At 44.8% G+C, this 23,825-nt stretch overlaps 1 long non-coding RNA gene across 2 annotated transcripts in view; it reads left to right on the plus strand.

The window, feature by feature from the left end:
• The first annotated feature begins 2,199 nt into the window (after positions 1–2,199).
• Positions 2,200–23,825, plus strand: part of LOC138749905 (uncharacterized) — a 70,640-nt gene continuing 49,014 nt past the window's right edge. For both annotated transcript variants that reach the window (XR_011348936.1, XR_011348935.1), the window contains exon 1: positions 2,200–2,363. This is a non-coding gene — a long non-coding RNA (uncharacterized lncRNA). The remainder of the gene's footprint in view (positions 2,364–23,825) is intronic.

A 23,825-nucleotide genomic window follows, 5' to 3' on the forward strand; every position in this document is an offset into this window, starting at 1 on the left:
AACCTTCACATGTGAGTAAGCTCCTTGTTTTAAATTTATTTATTTACAACATGGTAGAAACCGATTCAGCCCAATTACACCCATTTAACTGACTAACCCCACGTTTTTGGAGGTCATGGGGAGAACCTACAAACTCCTTACAGACAGTGCTGGATTCAAACCCAGGCTACTGGCGGTGTAATAGTGTCACACTAACCGCCACACCAACAATTTTCCTTCTTCCTTCCTCATCAAAGATTGCATTTTACGAATAGGGTTAACAGCAACTCCGCCATGACCCCCCTTCATGCCCCTATCCATGAGATTCACACCTTTCTAATCATCAAGTAAACTAGAACATTTCATTCTCCACCTTGACCTCTGAAGTAGTTGTGTGGTTGAACCATTTGTTATAACCCTGCAATAGATTGGTTCAATAACTACATGTCTCGATGACATTGGTGTAAATGTCATGGATCACTGTCTACCTTTGTTTCTCACCACAGCCAGGAGATTGGATGGAAGGGTGAGCTTACTGGTTTACTCTTGTGCCACTGACGATATCCGTTTGGTTGTAGTTGGTTAAAATCTGGTGACATCTTTACTGGTGCTTCCACTTTTTCCATCAATCTATATGTGAACCTATCCGACCCGTCAAGCCTGCTCTGCCATTTAATGAGATAATGGCTGATCTGATGATCGGCTCATCTCCACCCACTTGCCTTTTCCCCATAACTCTCCTACTTGGTAAAAATCTATCTGCAATATGTTTACTGAGGTAACCACCACTGCTCCATTGGGCAGAGAATTCCACAGATTCCTCCTTATCTCCATCTTAAATCGACTGCCTCGAATCTTGAGGTGACGTCCCCTAGTTCTAGTCTCCCCCACCAATGGGAACAACTTACCCACCTCTATTTTATCTATGCCTTTCATAATTTGACATAAAGATATAATTTTAAATAAATATTTCAAAATAGGATGGGATGATTTACTCAGTTACAGGATATTATGTTTCAATTTCACAGCCTGCAAGAAGAAGTTATTTCCTAGCCTGGCGGCCCTGATTCTGATGCTCCTGTACCTCCTTCCTGATGGTAGTGGGTCAAAAACACTGTGCGCTGGATGGAAAGGATCCTCAATAATTATTTGAGTCCAATTTAAGCAATGCTCCCAGTGAATGTGGCCAATAGAGAAAAGGGAGACACAGTGATCTTCTCGGCTATTTTGAAGTTCGTCTGTATTGACTGCCGGTCTAATGCTTTGCATCTACTGTAGCATGCAACGATGCTGCTGGACGGGATCCTCTCAATTGTATCCCTGTAAAAAAGTTATCAAGGTATGAGCCAGTAGCCTTGCCCTCCTCAACCTTGGAGCTGCTGTGTCCCTTTTATTAATTTTTTATTAAATTACATTTTTTAAATTTAAAATTTAAATTTTTTTACATTAAATTTAAATTAATTAAAAATAAATTTAGACATACAGTACAATTACATCCGATTGACCTACACCATTTGGATCGGTGGGAGGAAACCGGAGCCCTTGGGGAAAACCCACGCAGAAGCGGAGAACATACAAACTCTTTACAGTCTTACAGATGGCACAGGATTTGAACCCCAGTCTCGATCGCTGGCGACATAAAGGCGTTGCGCTACCCACTACGCAAACCATGCAGCCCCAAACTGCTATAGCTGTCTTAGTTACTTACTGGTGCTAGTGAAGCCCAATCCAGTGGAATATCTCCCCTCACTCCCAATGCTGGTTCCGTTCTCCATCCATCATACATTTAACTCCCTGATCTCTTCAAGCTTCTGCCAGGTTCTAAAGATATCCAATGTATCGCAAACATGAGCACTTCATGACGAGGATGAAGGTTTACAGGAGTATTCCTGGACTGGCAGACTGGAGTTAAAAGGATGGATTGGACAGGCCAGTTATACAAGAAAGTCTGCAGTTGCTGGGGCTGAGTGCATTACACAAACGTGCTGGAAAAACTCACCAGGTCACACAGCATCCAGAGGAAGTAAATGGTAACCGACGTTTTGGGCCTGGGCCTATGATAGTACGGGATACTATCACCAATGTATATATTTGTATATATTTACATATAGTAATAGTGATTGGCTGAGAGCCGTAGCCACGCCTACTGGCAGGTCATAAAGGGCTACTCCTAACCAGGCCCAGGTCAGTCTGGACTGGTCGACCTCGATGTACTACGCTCCAGTCTTTTGGTACTAAAAGCCTTGGTTTGAGTCAACAAGTCTTTGAGTCATTTGATGCACTACAGGGCTGTTCGTCAGGTATAAGACAGCTGAATAAAAGGTGGGGAGAGGAAGAGAGGAGAAGATGGAGGAAGGGGAAGTGGAAGAAGCACAGGCTAACAGGTAAGACCTGAAGGGGCCAGGCCCAGGCCCTGTTTTTGCTTAGACCTGAAGGGCCCAGGCCCAAAACATTACTTTCTATGGTTGCTGCTAGAGATTCTACATATTATAGCGTGACAATAAAAGGAATCTTCAGTCTTGAATCTTAATAGAGAGATTGTAATTCAGGTTCATCTGACCGACGCCTGAATGGCAGGTTCATCATACTGGTTAAGCAGAATAAGCCAGTATTTCGTTAAGTTCAGGGGAATGAGAAGCAAACTCATTGAAACTCACAAAATTCTTGAGATGTCTGGCCAGGTAGATGCAGATCTGAAGATTTCCTGGATGGGTTGGCTAGGAATCTCAAAATACTACAATCTCAAAATACTACATTCAAGACCAAGTTCCAGAAATGAAGGGAATCAAGGATTGGAGCTGGAAATTGGTGCTGTGATGAAAGACCAGCCGAGAACTTATTGAACGGCAGAACAAACACAATGGACTATCTAATTGGATTAAATTAACTTTTATTGAATTTAGCAAGTTTAATCGCATAATGATGCTGACACATTGAGTCAGTTCAACTGATCTAAAAAATGTTTTGCCGTTGATTTTCATTTGAACTCAGCATCTGATGCCTCTCATGTCAGCGTTCAACAATAGTCGGCCAGGATTGATGGATTCCAGTTGCCCTGATACTGATTTTCCGTGGTCGCAATTTCCTGGTGAAATTTTTCATTGTGTTCATCACTGACTGCACCAAGATCAGCGGGGAAGGAGTCCAAGTGCGAATGTAGAGAATGAATTTTCAATGACACGTTGCATTTCATGGTTTTGACTGATTGAAATGGACTTAAGTTATGACAGGAAATCACCAAAAATGGTCTGTAGGAAAGTTTTAAGGTAATTTTCGTGATCAGCAGCCAAAATCCATAAGATACTCCCAAAAGTGTTCGAGAAGCAAACTCTTTGTTGTCCAGCCTTATAAATGGCTCCATCTACCCTTCCCTTCACTGTTCTTACTACAAGGTGAACAATCCTAAATTCTATAGACTTTTAAGGCAATAATTCCTTCCTGATGGCTCTATTTCAGTCATCTCTGCTGTTCCCTCGATGCCTTCCCATTATTTCCGAAGGACGCTGCCCAGCACTAGGACACAATTCTCCAGCAAAGGCCAAACAAATGTTTAAAAAGTTACTTGCCATAATTTCTTGGAATTTGTACTCTGTGCCTCCACAAACCTCAGGATCTTGTAACTGCTCTATTAATTGTTTTGTTAACCTGATATACCAGCTTGAAAGATTTATGCACAAATACCCCAAGGCCTTTCTGCCCTTGCGCTCTCTTTGAATCTGCTTTGATCAATGTGCATTGTGTCTCTTTCATTCTTCCAACTAATCACCTCACAGTTTTCTGCGTTCAATTTTACTGACCATACTCCCAGCTCCAAGAGTCTGGTCCTGTTCTCCTTGAAGAAGGAACCTCACTCTTATTTTGGTGTAGGCCATCAGCACATTGTGTCTGCACCCTACAGTCCATTAAGGCACACTACCCCACTATCTCTGCATTTACTCTGTTTCAAGGTGAGTTTATTGTCATACACACAAGTACTGAGTTCTTAGAACATGAACATTGCAGCACAGTACAGGCCCTTCGGCCCTCAATGTTGAGCCAAATATTGTTGATATTCCTACCAAAAAAATACACAATCAGAATTTATTGTCATGAACAAGTCATGAAATTCAGTGTTTTTGTGGCAGTGTCATAATGCAAACATTTATATTATAACCATCTTACAACATTACTAAATAAACAAAATAGGGCAGAAAAGGTAAGGCAACGTCTTTGGTTCATTGATTATTCAGGAATCTGATGACAGTGGGGAAGAAACTGTCCTAGTGCCATTGAGTGCTCGTCTTTAGGCTCCTGTACCTTTTCCTTGATGATAGTAGAGTAAAGAGGGCATGGCCTGGGTGCAGGGGGTCTTTGAGGATAGAGGCTGCTTATTTTAAGATACTCCTCGATGGAGTGGTCTGGTGACTGTGATGTTGCAGGTCGAGTTAACAACCCTCTGGAGTTTATTCTTGTCCTGAGAGTTTGTGCCTCCATAACCAGGCAGTGATGCAACCAGCCAGAATGCTCCCCTCGGTACCACCTGTAGAAGTTTACGAGAGTCTTCAGTGGCGTACCAGAACGCCTTAGACACCTCACAAAGTACAGCTACTGGTGAGCCTCCTTTGTGATTGCATCAACGTGGAGCCTCCAGAACAAATCCTTGGAGATGTTGACATCCAGGAATTTGAAGTTCTTGACTCTCTCCATTACCGAACCCTCGATGAGGACTGGGTCATGTTCCTCCAACTGCCTCCTGAAGCCCACAATCACCTCCTTGGTTTTGCTGACATTTGGTTATTATCCGTACACCATTCTATCTCCCTCCTTTTGCCTTTTGTAATTCTGCTGACAACTGTGGTTCCATTGGCAAACTTGTAGAAAGCAGTGGAATTGTGTCTGACCACACAGTCATGAACTCTAAACCTTTACACTCTGAAATCATGAACTAAACCCTTCCTACCTCTTAACCCTCTATTTTTCTTTCATCCATGTCTCTCTTAAATGCCCTTAATGTGTCGCAACCACCCCAGCAAGGCATTCCAAGCACCCACAACTCTCTGTGTAATAAAAGTACCCCTGGCCTCTCCCCTTAACTTCCCTCCCTTCTCCTTGTACAAATGTCCTCTGAACAAGAGGTGCATAAAATTTAGCAACTACAATTGTAAAAAATTAAATGTTCATAAAGGCTAGACAGAAATAGATAGATTATTAACATCAAAGGATAGATAAACAAATATTCACAGTTGCAGTCCTACTATCTAAAGTCCTTGGACATGCTTTTGCCCACAAAGACTGAGTTCATTTTGAGCTCATCCAGTTTCCTCTGGTCTTCTGAAACAGTCAAATCACAAATGGGATGCAATCTATTGCCGTAGACGAAAGCGGTGGAGAAACTCAGCAGGTCAGGCAGCGTCCATGGGAGGTGAAAGGTAGTCAGCATTTCGGGCCTGAGCCCTTTGTCAGGAATGTGGAAATCAGGGCAGAGGTGAGAGGAGGAGGGGAGGGGAACAGGAAGGGATAGAAACACAAGCTAACAGGTAAAAGGTAATACGATGGGAGGGTTAGAAGATAAAGAAGCTAAGAAACGATGGGGTGCGGACAGAGGGCTTAAGCTCTCTGATAAAAGACAAAAAGAGGTGGTGCGGTTAGCGTAGCAATTAGCACAACGCTGCTACAGCACCAACAACCCGGGTTCAAATTTGGCACTCTGTGTAAGGAGCTTGCACATTCTCCCCATGTCTGTGTGGGTTTCCTCGGGGGCTCTGGTTTCCTCCCACCCTTCAAAGTTGTACCGGGGTGGGGGGAGTTGTAGGTCAATTGGGTGCAATTGGGCGGTCCAGGCTCGTGAACCGAAAGGGCCTATTACTGCGATATATGTCTAAACTTATAAATGAAGGAGGGAGTTGGAGAAAGAGGGATCAGGAAAGAGAGAGATCTTTGATGAAAATGAAAGATTGATGTTGATGGATTTCTGGTTGGATGGAATATTTTTTTTAAGAGATAGAGCACGTTAACCAGGCCACAAGCCGGCACTGCCCAAATACACCCATATGTCTTTGGAACAGGGGAAGAAACTGGACCATCTAGATGAAACCCACACAAACACGAAGGACAATGTGCAAACTCTTAATAGACAGCAGTGCATTAGAACCCATATCACCGGCGTTGTAATAATCTTATGTTAACTACTCCACTAGCCATGTAGTTCCTCCATTTGGTGGGTGGCCTCAGTTTGGCAGTGCATGAGGTCATGGGCAGACACATCAGTGCGGGAATGGTGCGTGGAATTGAAGTGGTTGGCCACTGGGAGATCCTCACTAATGCAGCGGGCAGAGCGAAGGTGCACCGTGAGCTCCCAGTCTGTGACCGGTCTCTGCAATGTAAAGGCCACAACAGGAGCAATACTTGCATTAGACGACCCCTCCAGATTCACAGGTGAAGAGTTGTTTCACTTGGATGGACCATTTGTGGCCCCCAGTCTCCTTATAGAGGTTTATAAAACTATGAATAATGCTCACTGTCTTTTTGTCGAAGGGGGTAGGTGATTCTACAACTAGGGGGCATAGGTTTAAGATGAGAAGGGAAAGATTTAAGGGAGATCTGAGTGGAAATATTTTCATTCAGAGGATGGTCAACTTCTGGAGGAGCTGCCAGAGGAAAGTGTAGAAGTGGACACAGGAACAACATTTAAAAGATACTTGGACAAATGTTTAGATAGGAAGCGCTTGGAAGGGTCAGGACCAAACGCAGGCAAAAGGGTCTAGCTCAGAGTACTGATTTGGTCAGCACGGATGGATTTGGCTGAAGGGCTTTTTCTGTGTTGTTGACTATGGTGCAGGTTGAAGGTGAGAGGGGAAAGATTTAAAGGAGAGCCGAGGGGCCTCTTTTTTCACGCAGAAGCTCATGGGTATGTGGAATGAGCTGACAGACAAAGTACCACATTTAAAAGATATTTGGACAAGTAAATACAGGCACACAGCATGGTAACAGGTCCTTTTGGCCCACAAGCCCATGCCTCCCAATTGACCTACATCCCCTGTACGTTTTGAAAGGCAGAAGGAAATGGGAGGCCCAAGAGGAAACCTACACAGACACAGGGATAATGTACAAACTCGTTCTAAACAGCACTGCATTCAATCCCTGATCATGGGTACTGTAATAGCATAGCACTAACTGCTACGCTAAACATGCCGCTTCATGGAGAGAAAATGTTTAGATCAGTGGTTCTCAACCTTTTTCTTTCCACTCACATTCCACTTTAAGCATGCCATCGGTGCTCTGTGATTAGTAAGGGATTGCTTAAGGTGGGATGTGGGTGGAAAGAAAAAGTTCGAAAACCATTTTTTTAATCGTCCCTAATTGACTCGTCATGTGCACGGTTTCACAACACCAAAGGAAACGGGCCAATAACAATTTTTCTCAAGCAAAATATTTCAGTAACAGTTGAGGCTAGAGCAATGATTCTAAACCTTCCCTTCCCACCTTAAGCAATCCCTTACTAATCACAGAGCACTGATGGCATAGGGAATATTTACAGTGGTGTGTGAGTGGACAGAAAAAGGTTGAGAACCACTGGGTTAGAGTGATATGGGAGTAGTTCAGCAACTGGATTGGCATGGAAGAGTTGGACCAAAGAGTCTGTTTCTGTGCTCTTTAACTCCAAGAAAAAAATCTCCAAAGAACATTTTATCGATATGACATAAATTATCCTTTCTATATGCAGTTGACTAAACAAAATGAAAACCTCACATTGAAGCATTCAGTTCACCCAGCTTTTGAGCTGGAGTTTCAGGTTTCCACAGGCCTTCAGGTGAAGGAGTTCCTCCTAACAACAGGCACAATGGCCTACCTGTGATGTTAATCTTAAATCCTATTGCCCAGTACTATTGCTCTCTGTCCATGCTATTGAATTGGATTGAATTATTTGCTGTCTTTTGCTATGTGTACAAGGTACAGTGAAAAGCTTTGTTCTGCATGCTAACCATGCAGGTCAACCCATCAATCATCAACTCAAGATTCAATATTACACAGAATTAATGCTTTCGTCTGCCATCAGCAGAAATTGCCTGAAGCGCCTCTTACAGTCAGAAAAAAAGAAGCAAACGAGAGTCCCCTCAGCGTGGATTTGCCTCCAGGGCTTCTGCCACCCCGATAGCCACACTGAGGCTAGTCCAAACCCTTGGCAACCCGAGCTCCAGATGCATGCCTCTGACATGATCAGGAAGCCTCCATTCCTTCGGCATCCTAGTTCCGATACCTGGTACCGCTTCAGCCAGTCTTGAGCCAGTCTCCGTCTCTCCTCTTAAACAACTCTTCTGGAATTCAAGCCTCACTTGTGCAAAAACAGGTTTCTGCTGAAAATGCTCAGAATTCACTGACTGAGCACCAGAACTGAGGGCTGCCCCAGGCCCAGACGAATAAGGAGCGTTCCAAAGCATGAAAAGATGGAGGTGCAGATGGCGTGTGCATCTGAATTCCACCAAAGGCTTTGCCCTGTGCTGGATACCAGAACAAACAATAGTCGCAGGAGAGATCCGGCCTCGAAGGGCCTCGGGCACTTAAGGCTTCCTGATCATGTCGGAGGTTTGGATCTGGAGCTCGGGTTGCCGACGGATCGAGCAAGAGCCTGTGTGACTGTGGAGGCTGCGGGAGCCTGGGAGGTGAATCCACAGACACTCGGTGACTTTGAAGGGACTCTCTTTTGCCTCTCTTTCTCTTTCTGTCAATGTTCATGGCAGCCAAAAGTAGAAGAATACCAAGATCGTGTTATATGGCGAGCTCTCCACTGGCCACCGAGACAGAGGTGCACCAAAGAAGAGGTACAAGGACTGCCTAAAGAAAGCTCTTGGTGCCTGTCACATTGACCACCGCCAGTGGGCTGATATCGCCTCAAACCGTGCATCTTGGCGCCTCACAGTTCAGCGGGCAGCAACCTCCTTTGAAGAAGACCGCAGAGCCCACCTCACTGACAAAAGACAAAGGAGGAAAAACCCAACACCCAACCCCAACCAACCAATTTTCCCTTGCAACCGCTGCAACCGTGTCTGCCTGTCCCGCATCGGACTTGTCAGCCACAAACGAGCCTGCAGCTGACGTGGACATTTACCCCTCCATAAATCTTCGTCCGCGAAGCCAAGCCAAAGAAGAAGAAGTGTTACATGACAATAAAAGGAAACAAACCTTGAATATGGGGCATCTTCTTCGGTCAGGCTGAGACCTGTATTAGCAGCAATGGACTGAATGAATGATTACAATGGAACCCCGATATAAAACAACCCAGATATAACATGATCAGGAACTGAAATTGTTTTCAGATCAAAATAGCATGCACCGTTACAAGACGAAAATCTTTTTCAGTGAAAGATAAGCTTCATGCGATCAAGAATAAAAGTCATCACGAGACCTCAGTGCACTTCGGTCAACACTTTGTGGCTGGAGATCTCAGGAAGATAAGTTACACACATCACTTTGGAAAGTTGAGGAAGAGGCGGGACTAAAGGCCAAAAGCATGAAAACATCCAGAGATGTGGGCCTCGATGACTCTCTGTACGAATGGTTCATTCAAGTGTGCTCAGAAGCCCTTCCAATTTCTGGGCCTATTCTCAAAGCTCAAGCCAAGAAGTTTGACCAGCTGATCAATGGAGAAACCTCACAGTTCAAGGCTAGGAATGGATGTCTTGACTGGTTTAAATACCGCCATGGGATTTCTCAAGTGTTAGTGTCTGGAGAAATTCGCTCAGCCGAAGGTGGCTACATGGAAGAACAAGTTTACAACTGTGACGAAACAGGCCTCTGGTACAAGATGATCCCAGACCACACGCTGTCTAGCAAAGATGACCCCCATCGACGTGAGGGGTTCAAACAACGCAAAGATCATGTGGCATTGTTTTGTGTTTTGCAAGTCAAAACCACTCATGATTGGCAAATTTCTCTCACCCACTGTTTCCACCATGTCAATGTGAAGTCTTTACCTCTCGAGTACACACATTGCAGCATCGCTTGGATGACCAGTGTCATCTTTGAGGATTGGTTTTACGTAACTTTTGTCTCGGCCATCCACGCTCATTTGCGGAGGAAAATGCTAGAACCCAAAGCTTTTCTTTTGCTTGACAACTGTCCCACCCACCTGCCATCTGCCAACCTATTTAGCCATGGTGGAAAGATCCAAGTTTCTTACCTTCCAAAGAACACTGCATCTAAGATCCAGCCCCTAGATCAGGGAATCATCTCCGTGTTCAAGCAGAATTACAGGCATGAATTCATTCATAGAATCAACAACGCTGGAAGACTATCTGAAAAACATGAACATTAAAGAAGTTGGCCACTTAGGTGGGAAGGGCGGGGCAGCAGTCAGCTCCTCATGGGTGAGGTGGAGCAAAGGCTATTTCAAATTAGCAAAGAGGATTTTCACTCTGCCGATGATGAATGCCCGACATATGAACATCTGACAAACTCCGAGATCATCTATAGCGTTACTATAGCACTGGTTTCCGAACCACAGTGGGATGACAATGAGGACCCTCCACCGTCACCCCCAAAAGTGTCTGAAGCCATTGAGTACCTCGAGGCTAGCCTACATTGGCTGGAGATCCAGGATGTGGACCACATAAAAATCCTCCACCTCAGAAGCATTTTGGATTTCGCTCGCTGCCAGCGACATGGGGTGTTCAGGCAATGGACACTCGATTGCTTTTTTAAGAAATAAATTGATGACTGTAAGAAATGAAAAAAGATGATTGCAAATACAGGCATTGTACATGCGTTCTTTATTTTTGAAAACGCTGTTTCTCGTGTCCCTGATTTAGCATGACCCCATTTTTATTGGGATCTGATTTTTTGGACCCATGCCATCGTCTTATAATGGGGTTCCATTGTACACACGCCATTGAGTGAAACACAAAAGTCTTCAGGAAATGCTAGAGGAACTCAGCCGGTCTTGCAGCATCCATAGGAGGTAAAAGATATATATATTACTGACGTTACAGGTTACAGATGCCTGCCTGCTTTTTGCTTATACACAGTATACCTCCGATTATCCAAAATGGTTGGGACCGGGCCTATGTGGGATAAATAGTTTTTTTTCAGAGAACTGGTCATTTCTTAAAAACAGCCCAGTAGCAACAACAAATCAACAAATCACTTGTAACGGTATTTAAACAACAACAAACGACAAGGGAAGGCTTTTTAAGCATGAAAAAGTTTTTAATTTGTACCAATAAAAACCAACCTGAACAAAATACTGTGAGATAAATCAGCAGACACTTTAAATTCTATTCACAACCACAGTGCTCTCTGCTGTCGTAAGACCCTCGTGTGCTCCACCAGAATCAAAATGGCGGCCCAGACATGCACATGAGCACGCTAGGTTTAAATTTTTTTTAAGGTGTGAAAAAATTCAGAAAATGGGGTTTTTCGATTGTTTGAAAAATCCTCATTTATCTGATATTTTTGGGAGGCAAAATGATTTTCAGATGAATGAGGATTTATGATTTTTCTAAAATCCTCATTTATCCGATAAATCATATTTCTCCTCCAAAAATTTTGGATATAAGGGGATTTTGGAGAATCCGATTTCGGATAATCGGAGTTATACTGTACCTTGGAGAAGGGCCCAGGCTCAAAACTTCGATAATATATTTTAACCTCCTATCGACTGTAAGTCTGAGTCCCTCCAGCATTTTTTTTATATATAAGCAATCCTCCAGATTAAATTACCTTCACTCAGAGTTTGTCCCCACACCAAACTTGTCAGAGAGAGATAAGAGTTTCTCAACATAGCAACAAAAAATGAGCCAACATGCACTGGTACATAGAACAAAATCATGAGGGGAATGGATCGGGTCAATGCAAAGAATCTTCTGCCCAAAGTTGGGGAACCGATAACCAGAGGACATAGATTTAAGGTTAGGGTGGGGAAGAAAGATTTAACAGGAATCTGAATTTTTTTTTACACAGAGGGTGGTGGGTCTGTGGAACGGGATGCCGGAGGAGGAGGTTGAGGCAGGTACTATTGCAATGTTTAAGAAAAATATCGAAGATGGGTTTAGATCAGTGGTTTTCAAACTTTTTCTTTTTCACTCACATTCCACCTTAAGTAATCCCTATGCCATATGTGCTCTATGATTAGTAAGGGATTACTTAAGGTGGAAAGTGGGTGGAAAGAAAAAGTTTGAAAACCAATGGTTTAGAAGGATATGGCCCAAACATAAGCAGGTGAGACTAGTACAGGTGGAACCTTTTGGTCGGCATAGACAAGTTGGGCCGAAAGGCCCATCCCTGTCCTGTTATAGAGTCATCTATCATGGGATCAGGCCCCTGGGAACGTATCTGCTGAACATGACTAAATCAAACTCTACCTCTGCTGTTTGCACTCGATAGATATCCCTGTATCCCTCACGTACATGTGACTATCTAGAAGCCTTTTCAAAGCTTCCATTTTATCTGGCTTCACCACTACCCCTGGCAGCCTGTTCCACGCATCCACCACTCTCTGTGTAAAATCCTTGCACCAGACGTCTTCCTTACACTGCCTTGCCCTAACCTTCATTGCATGTCCTCTAGTTTACAAGGCTTTTAATGCTGGGAAAGCTTGAAGAAGGAGGCTTGATATAACAGAAAAGGTTCAACCACGCAGAGATAACCTGATGTGGATCTTATCTGTTTATCTTTTGATTGAAGTTCTTTCCAATTATTTATTCTCAAAATCAGATCAGTATAAAAGCACACAAATGACTCAATTGTATGATCTTGCTAGAATTCTCGGATGGACCATTGTTCGTGATTTCGATAGGGTTTAAAACATTGAGTCTGCAGTTGAACACCACAGGGAGAAGTAGCAGCAACCTTCAATGTGAGTTCAGTTTCTCTCTCTCAGCAGACGCTGCTTGACCTTCAGAGTGTTTTTTCCTATTCCCATCGGCGGGGCAGTCAGCATAGCTGTTAGCACCACGCCTTTACAGTGCCAGCGATCGGGACCAGGGTTCAAATCCCTCGCTGTCTGTAAGGAGTTTGTACGTTCTCCCCATGGGTTTTCCCCGGGGGCTCCGGTTTCTTCCCACTATTCGAAATGTACCAGGGGTGTAGGTTAATTGGATGTAAATTCGAGCTCGTGGGCCGAAATGGTCTGTATGTCTAAATTTTAAATTTTTTAACATTCCCTATTTTACTTTGGATTGCAAATCTTTGTCTGCCTTACGGTGGACAAAAGAAAATTTCATGTAATATCACTTTATCTGTTTTATGACATGATATTAAAAGAATCTTCAATCTTTTTGGCTATGGGTCCCTTGTTGGATGCTACCAGTTGCCCCAATTATCACAGAGACAAAGACTGAAGGAAACGATAGGCTTTATTACACACGAGACTGCTGGCCCGGGTCAAGGCTAGGGAAAATGAGGAGAGGTAGAGGGGACTCCACCTTTATGGCCTGGGTCACATGGGAGAAGACCAGGGAGGAGTCTAGGAGAGGATGTCATCAGGAGGGTGGGCTCGCCTGTACATACAACCATATCATTACACCCCTTAGGGATCTGCTCAAAGTTTATGGGCCCCCTTCCCTGTGAGGCAGTCAAGTTTTGGTTTCGAACATATTTCTCTCCTATATAAAAAACATTTAAAATATTTATGTTATGTAAGGTGAAAACAAGGCTTTTACTTAAATGCACTGCATAAAGCCCCTGTTGAGAATGGTTGTTCTGGTGTATGTTCTTCTCCAAACTTTCTACAGTTGCTCGAGTTAGAGGAAGAACATGCCAATATGCACGTAAGGATCCCTCCGCTAATGTCCTGCTGAGACCACCAGTGACTGCTGGCCTGCTGTCAGCAGCTTTTACTCCCCCCCCCCCCCCCCCCCCGCCCCAACGTCCTGGAATGATAACCCCTTACGGATACACTGGACCCAGACATGGGACTTGGAAGTGTTAACTTCTATAGGACTTCTGAGTCAGGCACAAAATCCTGCTCTCTCCCCACACCCTGAGAATCAGCTGTGTCCGAATCAGATCGAGAAACTCAGATGGAACATTGACGATCGACAGAGTGCCACGAACTACTCTATATAAACGTTACTGCCACAAATATACACAAAGCAACATCCTTCTCTGAGGCATTCTCACGAAGGGTCTTTTGACCAAAATTTGAACTGTTTCTTTTTTCACAAATGCTGCTTGATCCGCAATATCTATTTTTATTTCAGATTTCCAGCATCTGGTGCCATGTGTTTTTTTTGCTTTTCCCTGTCAGCATAGTCTGAATCAAAGCTCCATCACAGTGTGGTATGGTTCCTGAAAACTTATGGAAAGTAGGTCAATCAATAGGACCATATCTTCCCCCTCCCTCTGCCCCACCATTGACGTGATCTACTGGGATCAAAAGCATTGAGGACCCTCTTCCACCCCGCACACAGCATCTATCAACTGCTCCCCCTCAGGAAACAATGCAGGAGGATCAGAGCCAGCACCACCAGGCTGAGGAGCAGCTTCTTCCCAGTGAGAATGCTGAACGACCAAAGGAACTGCTTGCACTAACCCTCCGAGACTTTCATATGTGCAAAATTATCTTTATTTATTTATTTGTACAGCTGAAATACTTGCCCTGCATATATATTGTCTGTATGCATGTTATATCTGGTTGTGTGTCTGCGTGTTTTGCACCAAGGACCGGAGAACGCTGTTTTGTCGGGTTGTACTTGTACAATCAGATGACAATAAACTTGGCTTGAGTCTAGGGATGTACAACTTTAGATTATTCAGATCTGTATATATTCCTTGATAAATAAATCAAAATCTATTTTGTTGATGGTGAGCTTTCACGGTTCTGACATTCACACTTCAGTTATTCTAAATCATTGTCCAAAAACAACTATTTTAAGAATTAATTGATGTTCCACAGGCCACAAGAGAACAAATCTTGTCAGATTAGATTACAGCAAAATCTATAACTTTTCAATTAGCTCCAGCCACTTATCTCTTCCCTCCATCTTAGTGCATCAAAGGTGCAGAAGTCTGCATCTGACAGCTAGGTACTTTGAAGTTGTAAAGGATATTTTATCCCGTGTAATTTTCACCATTTCAGGCACTTGGTGCGGTGTGATCTGGTACAGGGCCGAGAGACTGACAGCTCACCTTGCTTTCAAAGATCAAGAGCAAATGAGCAAAGCTTCGAAGAATGACGGCAGTATAAGAGATTAGATTTGGTAATGAGAAAATGAGACGGAGAACTTTCCCTGTCAATATTGCCTTTCACAAAACAGGTTTTCACTCACCAATTTAAAGCTGGGAGATAAATTTTCTGACAATGCAGTTCAATTACAAAATAACATGAAGTCAAGGTTTACGCATCTCCCAGACCCATTGAATCCACCAGCTTTGTCTCCTCACCTGACAAAAGACAATCAGGAGGGCTTTTTTTTTTGGGGGGGGGCTTAAATGTAGCAGGGCCTATCAAGCTCTGCAGCATGTGTGAGGTCAACTTCTAATCTCAATTTGAAGAGGCCCTGCATCTCACCGGTTGACACGTAGTCTGACAAATTGCCTCCCCCAAGGGCAGGGAACAGCAGGCCAGTCGAAAGAGTGCAGAGGAGATTTACTAGGATGTTGCTGAGTTGAGTTACGGGGAAAGATTAAACAGGTTGGGACTTTATTCCTTGGAGCGAAGAAGAATGAGGGGAGATTTGATCGAGGTTGACAAGATTATGAGACACTGTGTCGTTCCATCTGTTCGGGTACCGTTGCAGGGCATACTGGGGGTTTGCATGCAGGAGGAGCACTTCCTCGACCAGTGGATCCGCCTTGTGGGTCCTGACATGCTGCCGGAGAAGCACTGGCTCTGGGGTCGTCAGCCAGACTGGCAGCGTGGTTCCCAACGCCGAGCTCCTAGGGAAGGAGAACGATTTTTCATCTGGGGTGGCGTTGGTCGCAGAGTAGGGACCTGGTGGCGTGCAGCACTTCTGGGAGGACCTCTTACCACTGGCATTCCTTTCGACAAGGGCCAATAGGACTGCCCTCCACCTGCCCATTCCCACGTGGTAGCTGATGGTTCTGCTCATGGCTAAGCCCTTGGAAAGGAAATATTGCCGCAACTCCTCACTCATGAATGAGGACCCCCAACCTCTGTGAAAGTAACTGGGGTATCCAAACAGGAAACTTTCCAATTCGTGGACATGAGGGGCCCTTGAAGTCCAGTCTGAGACGTTCCAAGGGGAGAGTGGCCTTGATGAGCTGGGTTCTCTCTGGTCAGTAAAAATGCAGCTTGTATTCTGCACAGACCGAGCAATTGTGAGTCAGCTTCCTGACCTCCTCTACATCCTCTAGGGGAGGTTACGGGCCCCTCACAAAATGGTAAAGCCTCGTAGCCCAGGGATAGCAGGGGCTATTGTGGAGGGCACGGAGGTGATCTACTTGCGCCCTGGTGCAGGTTCCCCTGGACAGGGCATCGGGTGGCTCATTGAGCTTGTCTGGCTGATATAAGATATTGTAATTATAGGTGGACACTCAATTCTTCACTTCCTGATCTTGTCATTTTTGATTTTCCCTCGCTTTTTCTTTGGAAATTGCGAAGATAGCCACCCCCATGAATCGCACACGATGGAGTCTAGAAGAGAGGCTGGATATGATATCATCCCATGTCATCGCACTCCTGTTCCAGATGTTCTGTTTTCGGCGACTGGAAATGACACCAGAAGTGGGTCAGCCCAAGATGGCGGCATTGGTCGTGGTCCGCACGCAGCACTGCTAGAGGGGGGTTTAGAGCAACATACCTTTGTGTAGTGCCCCTTCCTCCAGCAGTTTGAGCAGGTTGCACTGCATGCCAGGCAGGTGTTTGCCTTGGATGCAGTAGGTTGACCTCATGCGCTTGGTGGCAGCAGTCAGGACCCCAAGTCCCAAGATGGCGGTAGCCGTTCTCCTCACCTGGTGGCTGCATGGCCTGCTCAGTAGGCCTCCGTGTTCTTTTGGACAGTCTCCATTGATCGGGCCATCTGCACGACTTCCTGAAGGATCCAGTCGCTCTTCTCCAGGAGTCGCTCTTGGATGTGGTTGGATGAGCTCCTCCTTCGTAGGTCGCTGCGGTTGGATGAGCTCCTCCTTAGTAGGCCGCTGCGGTCACATCCCGGCACCCACAGGCTTACCCCAGCTCCCACATAGCCCTTACGAAATCATCGACAGACTCACCAGGACCCTGACGTCAGGTGACCATGGCATTCATCAGGGCTCCATATTTCTGTCGCAGTAGGGCCATTGCCTCATCGTACTCTTCACAGTCATGGATTATCTGGTACGCTCAGTGGCCCACCACTCCAAAGAGCAGATCGTACCTATTGCCTTCTGCTGTGATCTCATGGTGCTATGTGTAGGCCTTCAAGCAATGTAGCCACATACCGAACTTGACGGAGGCCTCTGGTTCCTTAGGATCAGTTTCCAGCTTCTCCAGTCTAACCGCCTTGTCCATGGCAAATAAAAATCTGGTTAATAAATTGTAGCACAATCAATGACCACCCGCAGACATGAAGCAAGTTGTCAAAGGCTTTATTAACCAGAAAACCTCAGCATGCCTCTATATGCAGCTGGCTCACGTTTAAGGCAGGCATGGGGTGGGGGGAGGAGACTAGGGCTATCAGTCTTTATTCGGGATTTTAAGGGGAGGAGATCCTGGGACGGAAAGCGGGCCCGCCTGCACAGTCCAGCGAGGTCGTGCCTGCAATACCATGTTCCACATGGTAGACACAACCGGGCTTGCATGTATACAGACAAGCAATACACATGCAGGACAAGTATTCATATACTGTACACAAATAAATGAATATTGTTTTTTCGTGAATATGAGCGTCTCGGATGGTTAGTGCGAGTGGTCATTCAGTATTCTCACTGCCCATGGGAAGAAGCTGTTCCTCAGCCTGGTGGTGCTGGCTCTGATCCTCCTGTATCTCTTCTCCGACAGGAGCAGGGTCCTCAATGATTTTTCCCACAGTATGAATCCCTTCAAAGCGGCGTAACCGAAGTCGTCTCCGCCATTATAGTAATGAACATGCTACAAAATTTGTTACTTTTGCGGCCGCGTTACTGGGAAAATATTGCTCAAATTACACTACTTGCTGCTTTTTTTTAATCCTTGAGTCTGCTGCGGGCTAGCTTCTTTCTGTATCTTCTATTTCTGTACCCAATTGCCAGCCACAGAAATGTCTCTCTATTTCACCCTTTAGACACTTCGTCATTTTCAATATCTTTATTAAATCTTCACCCAACTTCTGTTCCAAGGAGAAAATCTCTAGCCTTTCCAGTCTATCCATAAAACCAAAGCTCCTCCTCGCTGAATTGTGTTTAGCTTCAGATGCCAGTGTCCTGTGTGTTTCCAGTTTACAACTTGAATCATTCTCTTTCCACACCCTCGCAAAAGCCTTCTCATCTTTTCCCAAGTGTGTTCCAGTCTCTGATGCAAGCTGCGCAGACAGGATGTTAGACCTACCAAAGAGCGTTATACATTGAAAGGGCTTACAGCGAGATCAGATTCAGATTTTCAATTTATCGTCAGAGTGTGGACAACCTTGAGATTCTTTTAACCTTCATTTGCTTTTCTCTTCCTGGAAATGAAATCAATCCATCAAGTTCTTCACTAAATGACTGTCGTATATCTCCACGGATGGTGCCTGGTCCTTCGAACCCCTCACCCGCCCCACCCCACCCACTGGCTTCTCGTCGTTTGCTCAAAGTGGCAGCATCGGCAGTTTCTTGATCCCCTTCTCCAAACTTTGTTGCGGTATACACCTCAAGGGTCCAGTACTTAAAATTACTGAAGGCACAAGCCAATTAAATGAAAAATCAATGATACAAAACAAGGCACAACCTCTGGGGCTGGTATGACTGATCTCCAAAACCACATTGTCTTCCTTCATTTGGGAATGGGATCCCAGTCCTTGGGGGCTCATTGAACCCAGTTGGCATCAGAATCGCTGATTATGCCCAGAGATGAAATCGTTCCATTGCAATACTCCCCACTCTACGTTCAACTCAGTGGGAGGTATGCTCAGGGGATTACTAATACTTTTGGATAATTTCCATTTGCCATTTTCAAGACAAAGTTGTGTTACAAATGCCTTGCAAGTTTAGATTTAAAAATGATTTGGAGAATAAAACACTCGTGTAATTCCGAAAAATTCATGATTGCCATCCTCACCTTGAACTTAACAGCTGGGCCACATTACCACCATCAGGGATTTAGCGAAAGCATTTTTAAATATACAAATCTGAGGAAATTGTATTGGAAACTAGATAAATGGAATTACTATGGTGCAACTTTCTGGAAAGTCCCTGACCAATCTGAAAAATGAATCAACTCTATTTGAAAATTTGACTGAAACTAATGGATGTCCCTGGTTGGAGTGGTTTACAAAAGAGTTCACAAGATTACAAAATATTCTGATTTAATGGCATGTGGACTGTTGGAAAGTCCAAGATCTTCCACGTTGTTTTTATCTTCATTTTTATGTTGCCATATCATTGATTTAACTCACAGGGTAGTCGACAGACTGATGCACAGGAAGGGAGTAGAGGGGTATGGAGAATGTGTAAGTAGATGGGATAGGTTTAAACCGACACCATTGTCAGCACAGACATGGAGAATTAACAGGCCTGTTCCAGCACTGCACAGCCCGTCGTTCTATGTTCTAATAAAGCAACATCAGGGCACGTAGCCATTCAACCCACAGTTCATGTGCAAGCCCTTCAATGGGAGTTACTGCTCCAATCCACATCCCTTGTTGCCCCTGATTGCTAACACCTGTCACTCTCTGACATCCCTCCACGTGGGGGAAGGGGCCTTTTGCAGTAATTCTGACCTTGAAATGGTAGAAGAATCTCCCGATGTCTGTAGGGAATTGGCACGTTCTCCCCATGTCGGCGTGGGCTGCCCTCGGGTGCTCCGGTTTCCTCCCATGTTCCAAAGACGCACGGGGTTAATGGGTTAATTGGTCACATGGGTTGGAAGCATGATACCCTGCTGTAGCTCTAAGTTAAAATCAAATTAAAAATGGTGATCATGAAATGACAACATGTATAGTACAACTTCGTAGCTTCCTTTTCTCTTTGGCTGTTGGGGGGGGGGGGCGGTGGGCGCATTATAAAGATCTTGCTTTGATAGAAGATTGAAAACCAGATGCCCTCAACATGAGATCATCACCTAAAATCCCATAGTTATTTCATAATGAAGCTTTGTCCAAAGATTGATAAGAATAAGGGCACAAGGAGTGGTCTCCTCCTCACTGATGATCAACGCAAGTGCACCTCAAGAATGCCCACTGCTCTACTCACCCTACACCTATCCCTGTGTGGCCAGGCACAATTCAAATGCCATCCACAAATTTGCCGATGACACCACGGTTGTCGGCAGAATCACTGACGAAGGGAGGTAGATCTGCAAGTTGCGTGGGGTCACAACAACAACCTCAGACTCAGCAAAACAAAGGAGCTGACTGTGGACTTCAGGGGGAAATTAGAAGAACACAAGCCAGTCTTCATCAGGGGGTCAGCAGTGGAGAGGGTCAAATTCCTGGGTGTCTCCGAGGATCTGTCCTAGAGCCTCCATGTTGATGTGGCTGTTACTTCATGAGGATTTTGAAGAGATTTGGTATGGTGTACCATGGAGAACGTTCTGGTGGCATCACTGTCCAATGCACAGGACAGAAAAAAGCTCCAGAGGGTTGTTAACTCGGCCTGCGACATCACGAGTACCAGTCTTAACTCCATCGAGGACATCTACAAGAGACAGTGTCTTAAGAAAGCAGCCTCTATCCTCAAGGAACCTCCACCACCCAGGCCAGGCCCTCTTCACTCTGCTACCATCGGGAAGGAGCCTGAAGACGATCACCGAGTGGTGCAAGGGCAGCTTCTTTCCCTCTGCCATCAGATTCCAGGATGGACAATGAACCACTGACATGACCTCAATTCCTCCTATTTTCTTGTGCTATTTATTTATTTCTGAAGTGTAATTTGAGCAATATTTTCCCAGTAACGCGGCCGCAAAAGTAACAAATTTTGTAGCATGTTCATTACTATAAATTTTGATTCTGATTGAAAGTAAATCTTCATGAAAGAACCCATAGGCTCAGCGCACGTGAACCTAAAAAACCCACTTGATGAACCAGTTGACTTATCTGATGGTTTGGCAAGCAAGGCAAGGCCTGGATTTAACCAAATTTAACCAAATTTCTGGATGAATTGTCACCTATGGATTCCACCCAACCCATTCCAGCTCCACCATGGCTCGTCCTCTCTTCTTCAACAGAAGTAGAGGCCGGCAGTATGGGTCTGTGCCGGTGGGATTGGTACGGGACTGTGTCAGTGGGATCAGTACCAATCAGTGCTGGTGAGATCAGTACGTGTCTCTGCCAGTGGGATAGGTACAGGTCTGTGCTGGTGGGACCAGTACCAGACTGCGCCAGTAGGATTGGTACCTGACTTTGACAGTGGGATTGATGCTGGTCTGTAGCAGAGGGACCAGATTTCAGATTTATTGTCAGAGTACATAAATGGCATCACATACAACCCTGAGATTCTTTTTCCTGTGGGTGAGGCAGAATTACCACTAATTGGTAGTGCAAAAATAAACTGTACACATGTTAACAAATAAAGAAATGTAAACAAACTGACTGCAATAGAGACAGGAAAAAAACCAATAAAGTGCAAAAGTAAGAGGTTCTGACTGAGTTTGTTACTGAGGAGTCTGATGGCGGAGGGGGAGCAGCTGTTCCTGAACCTGGTGGTGTGAGTCTTGTAGCATCTATACCTCTTTCCTGATGGCAGCAGTGAGAACAGAGTGTATGCTGGGTGGTGTGGATCTGCAAAAAGGACCATACTGGACTATACCGGGTGGGATCAGTTATGGACTGAGCCAGTGGGAGCAGGACAGTGCTGGTGGGATCAGTACTAAACTGTGCCAATGGGATCGGTACTAGACTGCGTTGATGGGACTAATACCGGACTGAGCAGGTTGCATCGGTATTGGACTGTGCCGGTGGGATTGGTACTAGACTGTGTCAATGGGATCAGTACTGGACTGTGCCAGTGGGATCAGTCCCGGACTTTGTGTTCTTAGTGGATATCCGGATGACTGGTTGAATCCAGAATATGCTTTGATCAATTGTTAGTTATTTTAAAGTTTAAATTTAGCCATACAGCGTGATAACAGGCCTTCCAGCCCACAAGCTTGTGCCGGCCAATTTCACCCATCTAACCTACAACCCCGGTACATTTTAAGCGGTGGGAGGAAACTGGAGCATCCAGAGGAAACCCACGGAGACACAGGGAGAATGTACTAACCCCTTACAGACAGCGCCAGATTCCAACCCCGGTCGCCGGCGCTGTAACTGTGTTGCACTAACCATGCTGTATTAAAATGTTCATTTTAATCTTTCTTTGTTTTATTTCAACAAATTTATGCCTTTGTGCACATGCCCTTCATCGCACAGGTCTGGATCAGGGGTATTATCTCCTTATCAATCTTCTTATTTCATGCATTCTACCCTCGGGACACAAGTAATCGTTTGGTTGATTTTGTACTTGTGAATCTGACCCAAAATGTCAGTGGCTTTTATAAATGTCCACGTCTATTCAAATTCAGAAGGGCTCAATAAAATAACATGCCTGAAGACAGCGGTGTGACTCACGACAATTATCTGAATTTCAGTGTCAGGGAGAGAGCACATGGCCGTTGTCTGCTCACCTGCAGCGGGCTTTGATGTGACTGGAAGAATGAAGAGGCAGGCAGCTATCATACAACTATCTTTGTACTGAATACATCAGAGCAAATAAGCCTTTTAATATGATTTTATTTAATAAACACTGCCCAGAGATGAGGGAGTTGTACAGAGATAAAGGGCTGATAGATCCATACTTTCTTCCTGCAGGGTGGGCCTGTTTTGGCTGCCAGTTTAGACACTGGCTAATTGTACTACTGAGAGCAAGGCTGAAGGATTATATATCTTGGAAGTTTATCATCATCTCATCTAAAGAAAATAAAACGTGACTGTTGTGAGCGCAGTGAGAATCTTTGCCGACAAAGCTCATTGATTAACAGAATGTTATTTACATTTTACTGTTGGCTGGGAGGGGGTGGGTTCGTGGGCGGGGGGTTGCAATCAGTGTCCTGAAAAATATTCAGAGTTCCCAGAAAATTATCCTTGACTTCTCAGCAAGCCAAGCTTTTAAATTTAAACATGCAGCACAGTAACAGGTCCTTTTGGCTACGTGTTCGTGCCGCCCAATTATACCCAAATGACCCCGATCCGTTTTGAACGGTGGGTGGCAACCGGAGCCCCCAGGGAAAGCCCGCACAGACAAGGGGGGAGAGCGTACCAACTCTTTGCCGACACCATGGGATTCAAAGTCTAGTCCTGATGTCCGGCGCTGTAACAGCATTGCGCTAACCACTACGCCTTATTCTCCGACAATAAAAAGGAGCATCGATCCCATTATTTCCATTCTCTTTGAGATTTCCTTCAGCAAATTGTTTTTTTTTGCTAAGTAGATGTTTGTAAGCAGAATACACATGGGATGGTTTGTTTATGACATATGGTATCTCTTTTTCCAGCACTGTTTGTCGGTCTGAGCATTTTGAACAGGGGATTTTTTGTTGAGGAAAGCCATTCTACAAATGTAAATTCTTAGCAGAATCTTTACCAATTGAAATATTCCCTATACTATTTTAAACAAATGTGGAAAGAAATAATTGGGATACTCTGGAGAAAGCCTGACGGAGTGAAAGTTAATGGGCAGTCCATCCACAGCAATGAAGGTTGAACAGGCAGTGATTTACTAGAGCCCACGGTATACATCAGCACCAGACCTTTCAATGATCCTGTGGTATTAAAATTGTGTTA

Source organism: Narcine bancroftii, chromosome 14 (assembly GCF_036971445.1).
Source record: "Narcine bancroftii isolate sNarBan1 chromosome 14, sNarBan1.hap1, whole genome shotgun sequence".
Lineage (NCBI taxonomy): Eukaryota > Metazoa > Chordata > Chondrichthyes > Torpediniformes > Narcinidae > Narcine > Narcine bancroftii.